Source organism: Atractosteus spatula, chromosome 1 (genome assembly GCF_055471065.1).
Source record: "Atractosteus spatula isolate fAtrSpa1 chromosome 1, fAtrSpa1.hap1, whole genome shotgun sequence".
NCBI classification, from domain to species: Eukaryota; Metazoa; Chordata; class Actinopteri; order Semionotiformes; family Lepisosteidae; genus Atractosteus; species Atractosteus spatula.
Genome location: NC_142706.1, coordinates 70909209 through 70925083, shown reverse-complemented (window position 1 = coordinate 70925083; position 15875 = coordinate 70909209). Strand labels below are relative to the sequence as shown.

Here is a 15875-nt window from a genome sequence, read left to right as displayed (position 1 = left end):
GGGGTAATAGGCTGGCTGGAGCGTGATGCTGAACACATTACCTCCACTTCCAATGTCAGATGGTTGAGAAAAATGGTGGCCCTTGTCCCCCATTCCCCCACATGGCCTTTATGGCCTGAAAAGGGGACCTAACCTAACCTAACCAACTCCAGATTTCTTCCCACTGTCCCAAAACGTACTGGGTTGTGTGTGTTTGCTTTACAATGGACAGGTGTCCCGTCCTTGGTGTACCCTGCAATGAGCCTGCTGCATGCTGGGATTGGCTCTGGCTTCCCTGTGACCCTGAATTGGATGAAGTGGGTGGAAGATCACAACTATTTAAAAGCTTTATTATTTGTTTTTAAAAGTTCATTTATAACTGCAGTCCAAATTTCTTGTTGTTAAATTTGTGTAACAGAATAAATTAAGTGACAGTATTACAAAATCTTACAAATTTCAAATTAAGCATAAAATCGTAAAATTTGTGACAATACTGTATGTTTGCCATGTTGTTGCAGGCAGACGAGAACCTGAGAGTGAGAGTTTGTGCGAATTGTGACATGGAGCAGCCCTTCCTGCTCACTAGTTGATGTAAGCTGTTCCCTTTGTCTAAATGATATTTACAATATAACAGGGCCGTTTCATGTCACTGGAAGTTTTGTTGCCTCATTCTGAATCATAGACAATGATGACAAAATGGCGCTACTGTACCTTACATTGAAACTTGCTATACATACAGTGAAACCTTGCCTCTTCTGTGATGTAAATTGGAGGTTGTACACATTACTGTGTACTTGGTAGTTTCATTGTGTGTTGTAATGCACTCATGCTTGCTGATTCATGACAACCCTGAAATGTAAAAATAGCTTTGCAGTTCCCCTTTAAGATCCATGTGTTCTCAGTGATATAAGAAGTTCATTGAATTCTGTTTTTTCTGAATCTTCAAAATAGACCTATTTTGTGATTAATTGTTTCTAATGTTGGTTTTGCACATATTTAATACGCTGCTAATACTGTGGTGACCTGGGCAGGCTTTCCTCCCTGATGTCCACGCAGGATGGCTGGCAGGTGAGTGCAGGCTAATGAGGCAGCCTGGAGGCTTGTGGAGCTGAACAAGGAGTTGGACTGCATGGGCTCTAGTGCAGAAAGCTGTGGGTCTGGGGATTTTGAGATTCTTCATGGACTGTGACTGCTGCTGAGCTGCTGTGTTTTTTTTTCCTGATTACCTTCTGTGCTTTCCATATCTGTCTGCGAATTGAACAGTATGTGTATTACTGTATGCTGTGTTGTTTGTAAAAGACAATGACTGGATTTTACTGGACTGAGCCTTCTCGTACCAGTGTGTTAAAATTACTTCCCTCCCTGCTGATATCATGTTTCAGTTTAAATCTGCTGCAAAGATGAGGGCTTTCCCTCCCACGAAAATCTTGTTCTCAAAGTTTTGCTGAAGTTGTTTTTGGAAACTAAGAGAAAATGTGAGGAAAATGTATTATGCTGTGATACCTGTAGAAACAGCATTTATAAATGTTACCTTATATTAGAAAAGCATGGATCTCTCTCCTTTCATTTATAGATTGGTGACTTCCACACCTCTGGAACTACAAAAGTTTTAGACCACATTCCACATCCAACAGCCCAAAGTCACAATTTCTTTTTTGTTGTCAATACCCTGCTCTTTTGCATTTTACTTCTACTCTCCCTCTGTCTTCTATACACCTTAAGATGGCTCCACAGCCAAACATACAGTGTGTTTTTTCTTCTTCTGTTTCACAGTGGGTTAACTTCCACTTGATCTTTTGCAGCTCTTATGCTGACACAGCTCCCCACTCTAACCTTTTAACCATGTAAAACAAGCAATCAAAAAATGTGCTATTTAATTACAGAAAGTGATGACTTACGACAGTGATCGTAATGACTACTGGGTAAAAATAATGTGACTTCCATGTAAATGTTTACAATGGTGTTGTCATTTTATGTGAGGATTGATTAACAAATTTATCTCTAAAGCACGTTTCTTACACTTAAAAGGCAGTAACTAAGTTACCTAATGATCCATTGGTGACAACAAAACTATAACATGAAAAATTAAACTTTTATTCATGCTTTGCAATCTAAATCCTCACCAAAATTTTATATAATCCATTCATCATAAATAACCACTCAGTCCTATATAGGGTGCACACTGAACATGCAGATGCACTCAAGACAGTTTAGAGATGCCAATTAACTAAATCAGCATCAACAGAAAGTGCCCCATGCCAGAAATGAACCAAGACTCAAGAGCACTGTGACAGCTATAACAGCCTGCCACCCTGAAATTTTTATAATGCTTTTTCCTAAATAATATATGTTGTTGTAAGAATAGTTACTTCCACTTCCACAAAAAGAAAGTAGAGCAGAGGAGTATATTGTCATATGTACAGTATATGTACACTGTACATAGGAATTCTTATTCACTCTGATTTCTTAAGACATGCACAGTACAGCAGATGACACAGTACAACAGACAACACCACACAATGCAGATGGCACTGTACATTTACAAAATGGTACATAATAAAAACTGATTGCACGTTCTGTCAACAAACAACCAAAACAATTAATACATGGTAGAGAACAATAATGATGTGGTAGTGAACAAAAATACAGCACTACTGTACAGTATTTGCAAGTCAAAAGTGCATAGTGCAGAGGTTCATTGAGTTCTGTGGCAGAGCGCAGTGAGCTGTTTATGATGCGCACTGCCGTAGGGTAGAAGCTGTTTTTATACCTAGTAGAAACTAGAGGGAAATACATTTACAATCAAGAACATAAGGCACTTCTTTACTCAGAAGGTTGTGGGAGTGTGGAACAAGCTACCCAGCCATTTTGTATAAGCTGATACCCTGGTTTCTTTCAAGAAATGGCTGGATGAAATTGTTGAATTATTAAACACCAATGACAGTACACAATGGGCTAGATGGGCAAGATGATCTATCATTTTTAACCTTATGTTATTGTGTGTCATTTATATTTTAATAATATTAATAGTGGCTGTTTGATTGAAGGGGACTGTCAAAGACTAATGGTACTATGTTTTAATCTCTTTGGTTTGCCTTCATATTATAATTCATATTATACTCTCACACTATAATAAAGTGAAAGTCAAATACTTTGGACATACATTACACAATTCAATTTCACAAGGCAGCTGTTTATTTCATCATTAGCTTTAAAAATTATAATTTCAGAATAATTCCTGAGGGCAGAAATATTCCTTTTTTAAAACACATTCTGTTGCTATTGCCTCATTACTATTTTTAATTTGCATTGTCCTTAAATAATCTTTGGAAGCATTACTATTCCAAACATTCTTCCAGAGCTTGTGAATTGCATCAATAATTCAGGATTTGTAGGAGAGATGCTTTCTAAGCGAGTTTTACATGTCTAAACAGTTGTAATCCATTTAGACACACAAAAATCCAGTTGGACTGCATTGCTCACTCCTAGATTAGCTGTTTCAAGATATAGAAGAGCAAAGTGCGTTAACAATACCTGCTCTAAGGAGAAGTTTGTTGTCAAAAGAAACACATATTGCATAGTTGCAAAATTATATTGATGGAGGGAAAATATATATATTTTTTTGGCGGTGTGGTGGCTCTGTGGCTAAGGATTTGCTCCTGTGGCTGGAAGGTTGCCGGTTTGTATCCCGCAGCTGGCAGAGGATTCCTACTCTATTGGGCCCCTGGGCAAGGCCCTTAACCCCAACTGCACCAGGGGTGCTGTATAAATGGTTGACCCTGTGCTCTGACCTCAAGCTTCTCTCCCTGTCTGTGTGTCTCATGGAGAGCAAGTTGGGGTATGCGAAAAGACAAATTCCTAACACAAGAAATTGTATACAGCCAATAAAGTGATCCTATCAAACAATATACAATTTTATCAAACTCCAAAATCTAAGCATTCCTTCACTGTATCGAAATGCGACCACCCTCCACAGGCCATAATGATAGATAACATATCTGACACACAGTAATTCATGTGATAGATGACTGAGTTTATCGTGCAAACAGCATGTTAAACAGTGAACTGAATGTATTTTTCACCCATCTCAGATCATCTCAGATTCAAAGTGAATGTGAGTTATATTCTCTAGAGGTAACATAATCCAAGAGTTAGAAAAGATTGACGGTCTTCGAGAGATAATAAATCAGATATTCTGCACAGGAAAACCTATTTGATATACACTTTCTTCAGTATATTAGTATTGTTACAGTTTTAGGTGACTGAGAAGTGTCTCTTAGTTTTCAGATAAAGTTTGTGACTCTAGGAAGGGTAAACACTTCTAACTTCAAAGGGGAGAGAATGTTTGCTGAGGTCTGGGGTGTCCCATGAGCAAAAACAATTGTAAAGTTTACCTTAGTATACCTAGGTAAGTTGTGGGTTAATGATTGCAAAGGAGCAGGGCAGAAACAAACAATATAAGATCACATTAAAAGGAAAGAGAGAGAGAAGGAAGAAAAAGAAAGGAAGCAACAAGGAGAAGAGAAAGGAGTCCGCAGGCGTTTGGACTTGAAGCTTGCATCAGGCGAGAGCCCCTACTTCATCTATTTGAACCTTGTTGCAGAGAACATGCTATTCTGTGTTTTAGGGAACTTGGATTTCCTGGGTAAAAGATACCTCAGTTAGAAATGTCTTTGCTGCTTAGGGTGCATTTTTATGGATAGGGATATAGGCTCCCATTTATTTTGTGGCATCCGGAGTGCAGAGAGCGATATTTAACTGTAGGTTGTTTTACAGTATATTTAGTTAGTAGGCAGCTCATCTCTTATGTGGCCTACAGGCATTAAGAGTTAATGCTTTAGCAGTCTGGGGTTTTCTGGGTGACCAGAATGTTAGGCCTCTGAAACGCCTTGTTTGTAAATACTGTACATAAAGTAACTTGTGTGTTGTATGTTTTGTTGTGTGCAGTGTAGTTTGTGTTTCATCATTGTAATAAATATTTGTCTAACCAAATGTGTGTGGATTATTACTCCTCTCACCTGTGCCTGTGATCTTATTTTATTTTATAGAACAAAGAATTCACATGCCTCTAATTATACCAGCCGCTTGGGTATATTGCAAGAAATCACTTACAGGTTGGGGTTTATAAATAAGTATTGACTAAACCTCTCAGGTCAAATCAGGTCAGTTTTGTAGTCCCCCCCATTTGATTAAATGGAATACAGTGAGGACTGAACATACAAGCTGCTTTTGTTATAGTAGTTTTATTGTATTTTAACAGGGCTGAAAGTTTGTTTTTTATTTGATTGAATTAATTAGGCAAATAGCAAAAACATTCAAACATCTATTTTTGCATACATTAACTGGCATTAATTTACAATTCACATATTTGTAGACAGCACACATTCATTTATAAAGTAAAATTGTGCCTTGATGTACAGTAAATGCCTTACATTTTCTCATTGTTTATTTAATTATTATGGGTATTACTACAGTATTCCTACCTTAAATAAAACGATAAAATAACATTGGAAAAGGAAGGGGGTTTATAGGGTCAACAACATCTAAACAGTACTTACATTATTTAAATTAAAAATGTTATGTCATGAATATTGACTAAGATGGGAACTCAAGCAAGCCAAGTACAAGAAGTTACAAAACGCCCTGATCACTTTGGTTTCCTGTCTATACGGCATTTTGTTAGTAGATTTTAAGATTGTGTTTGGCTCTGGTGTGTTTGTTATGGGTGCTATAAAGATCTTCTTGATTTTGTGGAGCAATAAATGTGTGATGCCCCTTATGTAACCGACTGAGTGAAACTACATTCTAACATCAATCACAGGTGCTACATGCTTTTCTCCTTTCTGTTCAGTTTTTCTATACCTACAGTATACCTATCTATACCTATCATTTCTGTTCGTGAGTACTTCAATGTTTAAACACGTTCTAACTTCACATCGGTTTGTGCAGTAGTCAGAAAAAAGGGAATTAATATTATACAAAGTATTTACATTCATTATGTTTTGGAAATAGTACTGTTTCTTAATTGTTGAGACGGCAAACTACCATCCAATCCTCTTTTGTAGCAAAAATAAAAGTGTAATTACTTCTCTAAACAACTGTATGATGCAAGACTAGAAAAACAAGAACCATAAAACCAAATGTAGCAAGTGAACATCTCTAAAAAAAGAACACTTGTCTGGAGCACAATTGTATTTGGTTATAAAGGGAAAAAAACATTTTGCATTGTGTGCAGTACCTAGCCTCACTGTTTACATATTTTCTGTGTGTAGCCTTATGTTTATGTTTACTGTACTCTGTTGAAATTCTTAGTGTCAACATTAGAGTTTTAAGATATAAGCAGCATTAAATTAAATACACAATACTAATCCGATATGAAGACATGATTCATTCGATTCATTGTGTGAAGTATTTGCTACAATATAGCATCGTGAGTCCCCCTGTTTGATAATATTAATATATTGGTCTGATTGCAGCTACATTAAGTACATCACTTTATTAACCCTATACAATTTCTTGCATTAGGAATTTGTCTTTTCACATACCCCAACTTGCTCTCCATGAGACACACAGACAGGGAGAGAGAAGCTTGGAGTCAGAGTACAGGGTTAGCTACTGTATTGTAGCACCCCTGGAGCAGGTGGGGTTAAGGGCCTTACTCAGGGACCCAACGAAGTAGGATTCCTCTGCCAGCTGTGGGATTTGAACCAGCAAACTGCCAACCTTCTAGCCACAGGCACAGATCCTTACCCACAGAGCCACCGCTCCGCCCCAAATGTGCTGTACATCAATACAGCAAATATATCAGTATATAACTAGAAATCACAAGACTATGTACATCCCAAAGGTCCTTTATAGACAGTTTATAACTCTGATTAACCTTGTTTATTCAGAATTCTCAAAGGTATTGACAAAGTCATCCCAATGGGTCTCTTCAAGCACAGCTGTGAAACACAGACACACTTTCATAATCACATGTTGACACTAAAGGGAAACACATTAAAAGCTTTGAACAAGAGTCACTTTACAGAAGAGAGTGTGGGAGCCTGGAACATGCTGATATCCCATCTTCTTTCAAAACGTTTGCTGGAATCCTCAGAACAATTAAGCTAGTAGCTACCAAACAAGCTACTGTACAGTAGACGGGCTGAATGGACTCCTGTCATTTCTGACAGTTCTTATAAAAGTATTTCTCTGCATCTAAAGATTAGTTAAGAGAAATCATCATTCTGGATAAATGTCAAAGTTCAACAGATAGAATCTGATGTGTGATGATCTTTAATATCATCTGTTTAATCACGGTTAATTAGTTTAGGAAGATTAGATTCTACAGTATGCCCATGTCCAATATGCATGTTAATATTTTAAAGAAATTTTTATACTGATTCTCAAATCTCACCCACATGGCAACAAAACTATTGGTAAAACTTCTAAAGCACCACCCCCCTGGGACCCTGTAATATGTTAAAGAGAAGGTCTGTTTCTCAGTGGGGGCATTACTGTACTCACACATAGATATCAATGAAAAAGAACCTGGAAAACAGACTGATGATTGTCTTCCCAAGTTAATCTTGTGGAGGTGATCGAACATTTTGAAATGAATGACAAGAATTGGGTGCTTATTATTCTTTAATATCAAGGGAAATTAGGATGCCAAAGATGACTGAGGGACTCATCTTATCAAGGACAATGTCTGTTAGTTTTATACATCCATGCATCCATTTTCTAACCACTTTATCCAGTACAGGGTCATGGAGGAGTCAGAGCCTATCCTGGCAAGCACTGGGCCAAAGGCAGGATACACCTTGGGTGGAATGCCAGCCCAGTGCATGGCACATACACAGATGCAAACATGCACACACTCACACCAGGGCCATTTTTTTAAGAAGTCAATTAACCTTCCAGTATGTCTTTGAATTATAGGAGGATCCGGATCACCTGGAGGAGATCCACAAGGACATGGGATGACCATGCAGATTCCAAGCTGGTTTCTGTATATTATCCTAAAAATATGGGGTTACCTTAATGAAACTGATTTACTTTAACATTTTTTTCCTTTTTCATATTGCTTTGCTTTCTCCCCCAAAAATTATTTCTGAAAATCTTTAACTTAAGGTTTTGCACTTTTGGATTTTTTAAATTTCTTGTTCATTCTAGATGTGTGACTATGAAAATGTCTAACTACAAGTCTTTAATAATAACTGAATCTTCTTAGGACTTTTGTGTGCCAAAGACAGGACTATAAAGCACAACTTAAAATGTTAGTGTACGGATAAAGAGAAAAAACTAATAAAGGTCCAATATAACCCACTTTCCACCTACTAAAGAGATTGTTCCTATATAATATAGTAACATAATCTTCAAAATTAAAAAAAATACATATATTTATTATTGTTTTTTATGGTATTCATAATGTAATTTTTTGATGTCATTGTCCTTATGGGTTGGCAATCTATCACTCAGCTAAAACTATAACTGAAATTGTAAAAAAAAACTTCTTAATATTTGGGCTTAAAATTAATATTGATATTATTTTTTTCAATTGCTATACTTTTTACCACCCCTCATAAAAAATACTTTTGAGCTCTCTAGCACTAAGAGGTTGAAGTCTGGCAACTTTCAGAAATCTCTTTAAAACACCAACAGCTTAACAGTTGAGAATCAGACTGTTACTATTAAGTAAATTATTTTGTCAGGTAGGCCCTGAATACTGTATAAAAGAAACGCAAATGAAGACTTTGTACCCCTCAACAAGAGGAGGAGGGCATCTTCTGTAGTGGTGCCATAATTCAAATATTGTTCTTCAAACATGGAAAACTTATTTTTTTCTGACAAGTGAAGAAAACAACTTGAAAATGTCTTGAAATTTCACAAAGTTAAAAAAAAACACCAACAAAAAGTAATGGGTGCCCATGGATGATTAAAGTTCTCAATGCAATCAACTTTCAGGGACGACCTTGTGAGAGCCCATTTTTCACACACTGACAGTATTTGACAGAAGCTATTAAGCAGCGTGTTTACTTATACAAGAACACTAATTCCTGAGTACTTCAGGTAGTGCAAGCTTGCATTCGAACATAATCCTTAATAGCTGCTGATTGATTAGCTCATATTTTAATCTCCGTTTTAAAACTGTGTAATTATATAAAAAACAGGTTAGAGTGGCCACAGTGAAATGAACGCTGTGCCAGCTCGTCAGATCTTCGCACATCACTGCCGGCTCTGTCTTGATCTCACTACCCCCTGGCCATTTAGACATTGAGCCAGTGCCAAAGTCAGTTCGCAAACCAGTGCCAAGTCAGAGGTGCACTTTGGTGAGACCATTAAATTTCACTTTTAACTGATGTCACAGGCAACCATAATGAAATAAGCAGAGAATTTTGAATTGCCTTTGAACCAACCCCCACCTCAAGTGCGCTAAAACTTGTAGTGCCACCTACTGTCAATATCATTCTATCTATATGTGCAATCAATATAATCGGTCTGTTTCAAATACACTTATACCAACCATACGGTGTTGTGTCACTAATCTGGTCCATTTAAGTGATGAACCTATATTTTCTGATATTTCATATTAATCACCACCACCAACCAGCCACTTCCAATAGCAGCTACAGTATATCACCCTGCAACTCACAACTGGCAGCCCACTGAGGCTAAACAGATGTGAAAACCTGAAATCTGTAATTGAATGAAGAGGATTTGAAAACAAAATAAAAAAAAACCATAAAACATACAGTACTCTCGTTTCTCTTCATCTTGAACAAATATTTCGCCTTTAACTAAAGATTTCCGTGGAGAGGAACATGAATGAGTTTCATGAATGAGTTTGTGCCTCCCTGCCTTCGGGTTTGCCAGCAGACATACAGTATCATCCTGCAACCCACTGAAGCTCAGCAGGTATGAGTCTGGTAAGTACCTGGATGGGAGTCCTCCTGGGAAAAACTAAGGTTGCTGCTGAAAGAGGTGTTAGTGGGATCAGCAGGGGGTGCTCACCCTGCAGTCTATGTGGATCCTAATGCCTCAGTATAATGACAGGGACACTATACTGTAAAAAGGTGCTGTCCTTCTGATGAACTGTAAAACTGAGGTCCCGATTCTCTGTAGTCATTAAAAATCCCAGGGCGTTTCTCGAAAAGAGTAGGGGTGTTACCCTGGTGTCCTGGCCAAATTTCCCATTGGCCCTTACCAATCATGGCCTCCTAATAATCCCCATCTCTGAAGTGGCTTCATTACTCTGTTCTCTTCTCACCACTAACAGCTGATGTGTGGTGAGCATTCTGGCGCACTATGGCTGCCGTCGCATCATCCAGGTGGATGCTGCTCATTGGTGGTGGGGGTGGAGGGGAGTCCCTATTACCTGTAAAGCGCTTTGAGTGGAGTGTCCAGAAAAGAGCTATACAAGTGTAAGCAATTATTAATAATTATAATAGCTGCTTATCCAATTCAAGGTCATGGTGGCCAAGAGCCTATCCTGGGATGCTTTGGGCACATGGTGTGATATACTCTGAATGGGATGCCAGTCCATCGCAAGACACACACACACTAGGGTCAATTTTTGCAGAAGCACACTAACCTACCTGTATGTCCAGAGGAAACCCACATGAATATGGAAAGAACATACAAACATACATACAGCACCCCAGGTCCAGAATTGAACCCAGGGCCCCAGTGCTGTGAGGCAGCAATGTTAACCACTGAAACATCATCACCTAATTCATATTAAGTTGCTTTAGAATTGTACAGTATTGACAATATTACTGACGCACCTAACGCCACATACAGTACAGAGATATACAGTACTGTATAATACAAACTGAAAGAGACAGGCTCGTACGCAGTGAAGGTGAATAAAACAAAACTTCTCCCAGTCCCTCTAATTCTAATTTAAGAGTTCTTAATCCCAAACCCATGGGAACTGGAGCACGTGTACTAATTTCTTTTCGATTTGTGTGCCCCATTGGAATGCTTCCTTGAACACCAGTTAATCTGTCATTTCGATTGCTGGAAATGATTACGATAAAGATTTCTCTATAAAAGGTTCAAGCCGTTTGAAACAAATTACAAACATTATGTTTAAACATAAGTCTTTTCGGGTACTCTGCTTAAAAACCTGTTACAGAGTAATTCTCCGGAAAGTTCAACAGAAAAAAATATAACCTTTTAGAACACCGCGGTTAAATAGAAGGATGGCAATATCAGAATTGCCCATCCGAGAGGGGGGGAAACACCATTTTAAACAATCAAAGAATTGTATAGTCATTTCTATTAAACACATGGGATTTTCAAATACATTTTTCTTCAACGCAAAAAAACAATCCGAGCCCTATACAGTGTTGGCAAGCATCCACACCGGTATTACTGCCGGACAAAGCTGTCTCCATAACCACGGCCAGAGGCTCCACACTCACACCCAGCAAAACGTCTTGCTGTTTTCTTTACACACAAAGGCCAGTCATGGAGCAGCGTGCACATCCACGCTTCTTGCTGAGCAAGCGCATCATGCCTTTGACCCTCTTTCCTAAATCCGACACCCGCCCTGTACTGTACTGGGCGATGGAAACGGGGGGAAAAAAAGAGAGAATTATCTCCAAGTCAATCCGGCAGCAGGTAGAATTATCACGCAGGGCACTGCGCATGCGGCGTCTGTGCGGGAGTGACAGGCAGCCCCGTCAGGCTCCGTACCGGCAGGCTCACTATTTTGCAAGGGTCCCGCTTTTCCCCAAGGCAGCACGTCGCGCGCGCGCACCCGACGCTCTCTGCCCTTGTAAACTCAGTGGTTTTGTGGGAGGGGTCATTATTTGGCAGGGAGCGGCTAAGGGGGGGGCGTGGGGAGGGGGAAGCAGTTCCTAGGTACCGACGGCGGCGTGTGGATTCATTGAGCTTCACCACACAGAGAGCGGGCAGACTCAAGTGTGTGAGGAAAAGGGAGAGACCAGAGAGAAAAAGGCAAGTGAAACAGGCATCTCCAGCCGTTTGTCGGAATAGAAGATCTGTCCTCGGATAAGGTTAGTTGCTAGCCAGCTCGATTTTTCCCTTTCCCACGGACATGCATTTGACACAAGTGCTACACCTTTGATTTCATTTATGGCTGCTTTTTTTGTGCTCTGCTGATGGTGTAATCGTCTGTGTGGTCCGTTATGTCTCTCATTCGATTTATGATCCCATTCAGGTCTTAGTCAGCGCTAAACGACCACTTTAATTGTATCATCAGTATCATCAAATGGCACCTAAAGCGTAGACACGGCATCATTGCTTGATTTATGTGGCAAAATATATATAAATAGGCAGTTAAATGCAGTTGCACGGCGATGATGTGGGGATCACCTTTGTCGATGCGCCTTGTGGATTCCCTCTCTTGTAGTGTCCCGTTATTCTCGCTTGGTACTGGGTAGGGCTGTCATCTGATCACAGACATCCTTTATTTCAGACCCTTAATTGAAACAGCAGACACCAGTGCTTGATTTCGTGAAAGTTTGAATGCTTTCAACTTATTGCACGAGTAATAATATTACGTTTTACGTTTTACGGGGTGCGATGCTTTTCGCACGACCAAACATCTGAAGTCCTCGGAAACAAGTGAATTCGGTTTAAAAACAACAACAACAAAGAGACTCTACAAAGGGGTACTGGCTTGATTAGATATCATTGCGGGTTGTGTATTGGTTTCAGTGTACTGTATTACAACGCACATAAGTTGATTGAGAATATCCAAAAATAACAAGAAATAAGACAACATGCCCGATGTTGTCAGTTTTAGTGAATTTACTTCAACGTTGCATTCTTTCAATGTTAAAATAATCTGTTCTAATCTGAGGTGATTTATTTAGCTTTTGAAAAAAGCGCACAAACAGCTCACCTTGCAAAGGAATTAGTTTCTGCATTTACTGTACGCGTTTTTGTCCACTGTTTACTAGACGATGATAGTTTTTTTTTACTGGAAAATACATTACGTTTGATCATTTTGGTTATATCAATATGTTGTTTTCAAAACTGCAGTTTCCCATTCTGTTACAGTCATGCACATGCTTTTGTCGTTTTTTTGCTTCCATTCTTAATTTGGCTGTTTTAATATTGGATACCTACAGTATAGCAGTGGTTGTAGCAGATGTCGCAATTGTCATGATTTATAAGGCGTAGTTGTACAGTACATTTTCCCGGTTTAATTTAACGCAATTAAGGAAGACCTTAATTAAAGCAGAGCACAGCTGAGTAACTGAAGAGCTCTTAACGTTGTTCTTTCTCTCACACTACTGTTTAGCCTACACGGGAGATACGTTTACCCTTCATTGTTTTTGAAAGCAAATATTATCAAATCATCAACAGCATCCTGAATAACAGCATTACAACTTCATGACATTTTGCTGAGTAGGTGTAGTCTCTAGAATCAAAGATACACAGTGGATGATTTAGTGCCGAGAGCCAGAATGTTATCCTGGGTGAAGTTTGGAAGTGTAGGAGGTCAAAGATAAAGTCACTTTCATGTATAGAGGGAACACAGAAACAATACTCGTGAACAATGCTTCCAGACAGAGGTAGAGGTCCAGTTGTTGCCTTTGGTATGCCCTATGAGATTTCAAGGACTGGTTTTGGTATTTTCTTATTCGTATCATACATATTACGTTAGTAATTCCTGTCATTGTTTCTTAAAAATATCATTAGGTTTTCAATGTTATTTTGCAGGTTATAGGTTAACATAACCATTTAAACAATTATACTGTTATCACAGTAATGAACCATAGAAAACACAGGCTACTTTGTTACAGTTTTGGATGAGAAGTGAAAGGGTGAAGTGTTTTCATTTCAGACCGTGGCATTTCAGAGTAATTTAAAAAGTGTTAAATGTTAATAATGTATTTAATGTTTTTGATAATGTTAAAAATGTTTTTTTTTTAATTCTGAAAGGTAGCAGACTAGAGGATATTAGATGAATATAGTTGCCATCAATGAATCACTTTCTTTCCTGAATGCTGTTATACTAATAACAGAGATACTAATGCTGAGATACTAATGGTGTTGAGTACATTGGATTGTAATTGCTTTTACAGTGACTGTAGTTTGGGAGCACTGTCTGAATATTGCAAATCAGATTTTTCATAATTTAGAAACAAAAGAAATTTGTTATTATGTATGTGTCAAATGAAGATTGATATTTGATCTCGTTTACATCATCACTGGAGTAAAACTCTGCATTGATTGCAACAAAAATCATACTAAATACTTCTAACATTGCCTGATTATGAGTGAATCGTATGATTCGCAAGTAAAACGACAGAGTGTAAAGCACACACATTTTAATTAGTTAATTTGAAGGAAAAAATGTCTGGTATTGTAAGTACCGTAAGTAAATACATTTTGTGACTATATATTATGTATATTATGTTAAAAGCATGTGTTTATTTTAACTTCCTTAATAATAAAAAAAATGCATGTTGCTCAGAAATAATTTTGAACAGCACATACTGTATACAGTACTTAGGCATTCAATGTTTCAGAAAGTGAAAATAATGAATATTTTTCAGGTATCACAAGTATCAGATTCACGGGATAAAACAGGACTGTGCACTGTCTGGAATCAGATTTCATTTTAGGCCCCATTACTTTTGATTTAAAGCTGTTGAAATCCCCACTTCGACTCCCATTCCTTTATCTTGTCAAGAAATGAGATGTTTCCCAGATTTTATTGATTCATGCAAGATGTGTCATATCTCACCCTGATGTTCTTAACTGAAGTGATGGCAGGACTGTAGTAACCTTCAGTATGGCTAATTTGTGTAAGATATGAAATAATCTTTAAAATAATGTTCAAAATGTAAGATTTTTGTAACCAAGGATGGGATTATTATTCATGAAGGTGGTGTTTAACTGAAGGAAAATAAGCAGTAGGACTACACACACAACACTTTTTTAGAAGTTCAAACGGTGATTGCTTCCTTATTTGGAAGCATAACCCATAACCTGATCAATCCATTATCTGTAAGTCCTTTATTACTTGTAAGAGACACAGCCTGGAGGGGGCGCAACTGGAGTCTTTTGCTGGAATCATGTGATCAAGGTAAGACTACAGCCTGGAGGGGGCGCTACTTCATTGCAAGCATGGAAGGTGGGTGGGGACTGGGGCACTCAAAAAACCCATGTAAACATGATGGGAACATGCAAAAACCCCAGTCCAGAACTGAACCCCAGACCCAGGAGCTGTAAGGCAGCAGTATATCCTGTCCCTCTATCCTCTCGTAGCTAGTAATTATCTAGCCTTTGGAATAAAAGTTAAAAACATTCATGCTAAACTAACGTCAGTAAACCCGAAAGGTCTTGTACTGTTCAGAAATACCATCCCTACTAAAATACATCCTTGATTATCTATTACCTTCAGAATATTTTTTTTTATCCCTAATATGTTTATAGGGCCATCTGTATGCGCTGGCATGATCGAGCTGCGTCAGTGTGAGCTGGCTTCGTACAACGGGGGAATTCTGACTTAGAGGTGTTCGTACACAGATGGGAGCTTCACAACGTTGGCTCCTCAGCCAAGCACAGACACCAAATGTCTGAACCTGCGAGTTTTTTGGGACTAAGCACCTGAATAAGTCTCAGACAGTCCAAATTAAATCACCTGAGTTTTTAAACCTTATATAGATCGGATGACAAATATACCGTCATTGCATAGATTCGAGTTCGTTAAAATGTGCTGTGTAGGAGGCCTAGTTAGCTTCTAGATTTTATAAAACAATGTATTTTGAGCAAAAAAGAATGCTGACATGAAGACATTTGTTGGAGTGGCTACAAGAAAAAATGTCGTTGTACCTACTGTATATGCTATAGTACATATAGTACGTGTAGTGAAAGACAACTAAAAAATGTTTGCAAACTAGAACATTGTGGGCTTCTTTTATTTG

At 38.3% G+C, this 15875-nt stretch overlaps 1 protein-coding gene and 1 non-coding gene across 2 annotated transcripts in view; both read left to right on the top strand.

The window, feature by feature from the left end:
* Positions 1-9717: 9717 nt before the first annotated feature.
* LOC148841657 (U5 spliceosomal RNA) lies at positions 9718-9832 on the top strand. The gene has a single exon (XR_016091630.1). It is a non-coding gene; the product is annotated as a U5 spliceosomal RNA (small nuclear RNA).
* Positions 9833-11801: 1969 nt separating this feature from the next.
* Positions 11802-15875, top strand: part of ctnna2 (catenin alpha 2) — a 549783-nt gene continuing 545709 nt past the window's right edge. The window contains exon 1 of the mRNA XM_088930486.1: positions 11802-11987. The gene's annotated coding sequence lies outside the window, so the exon portion shown is untranslated. The remainder of the gene's footprint in view (positions 11988-15875) is intronic.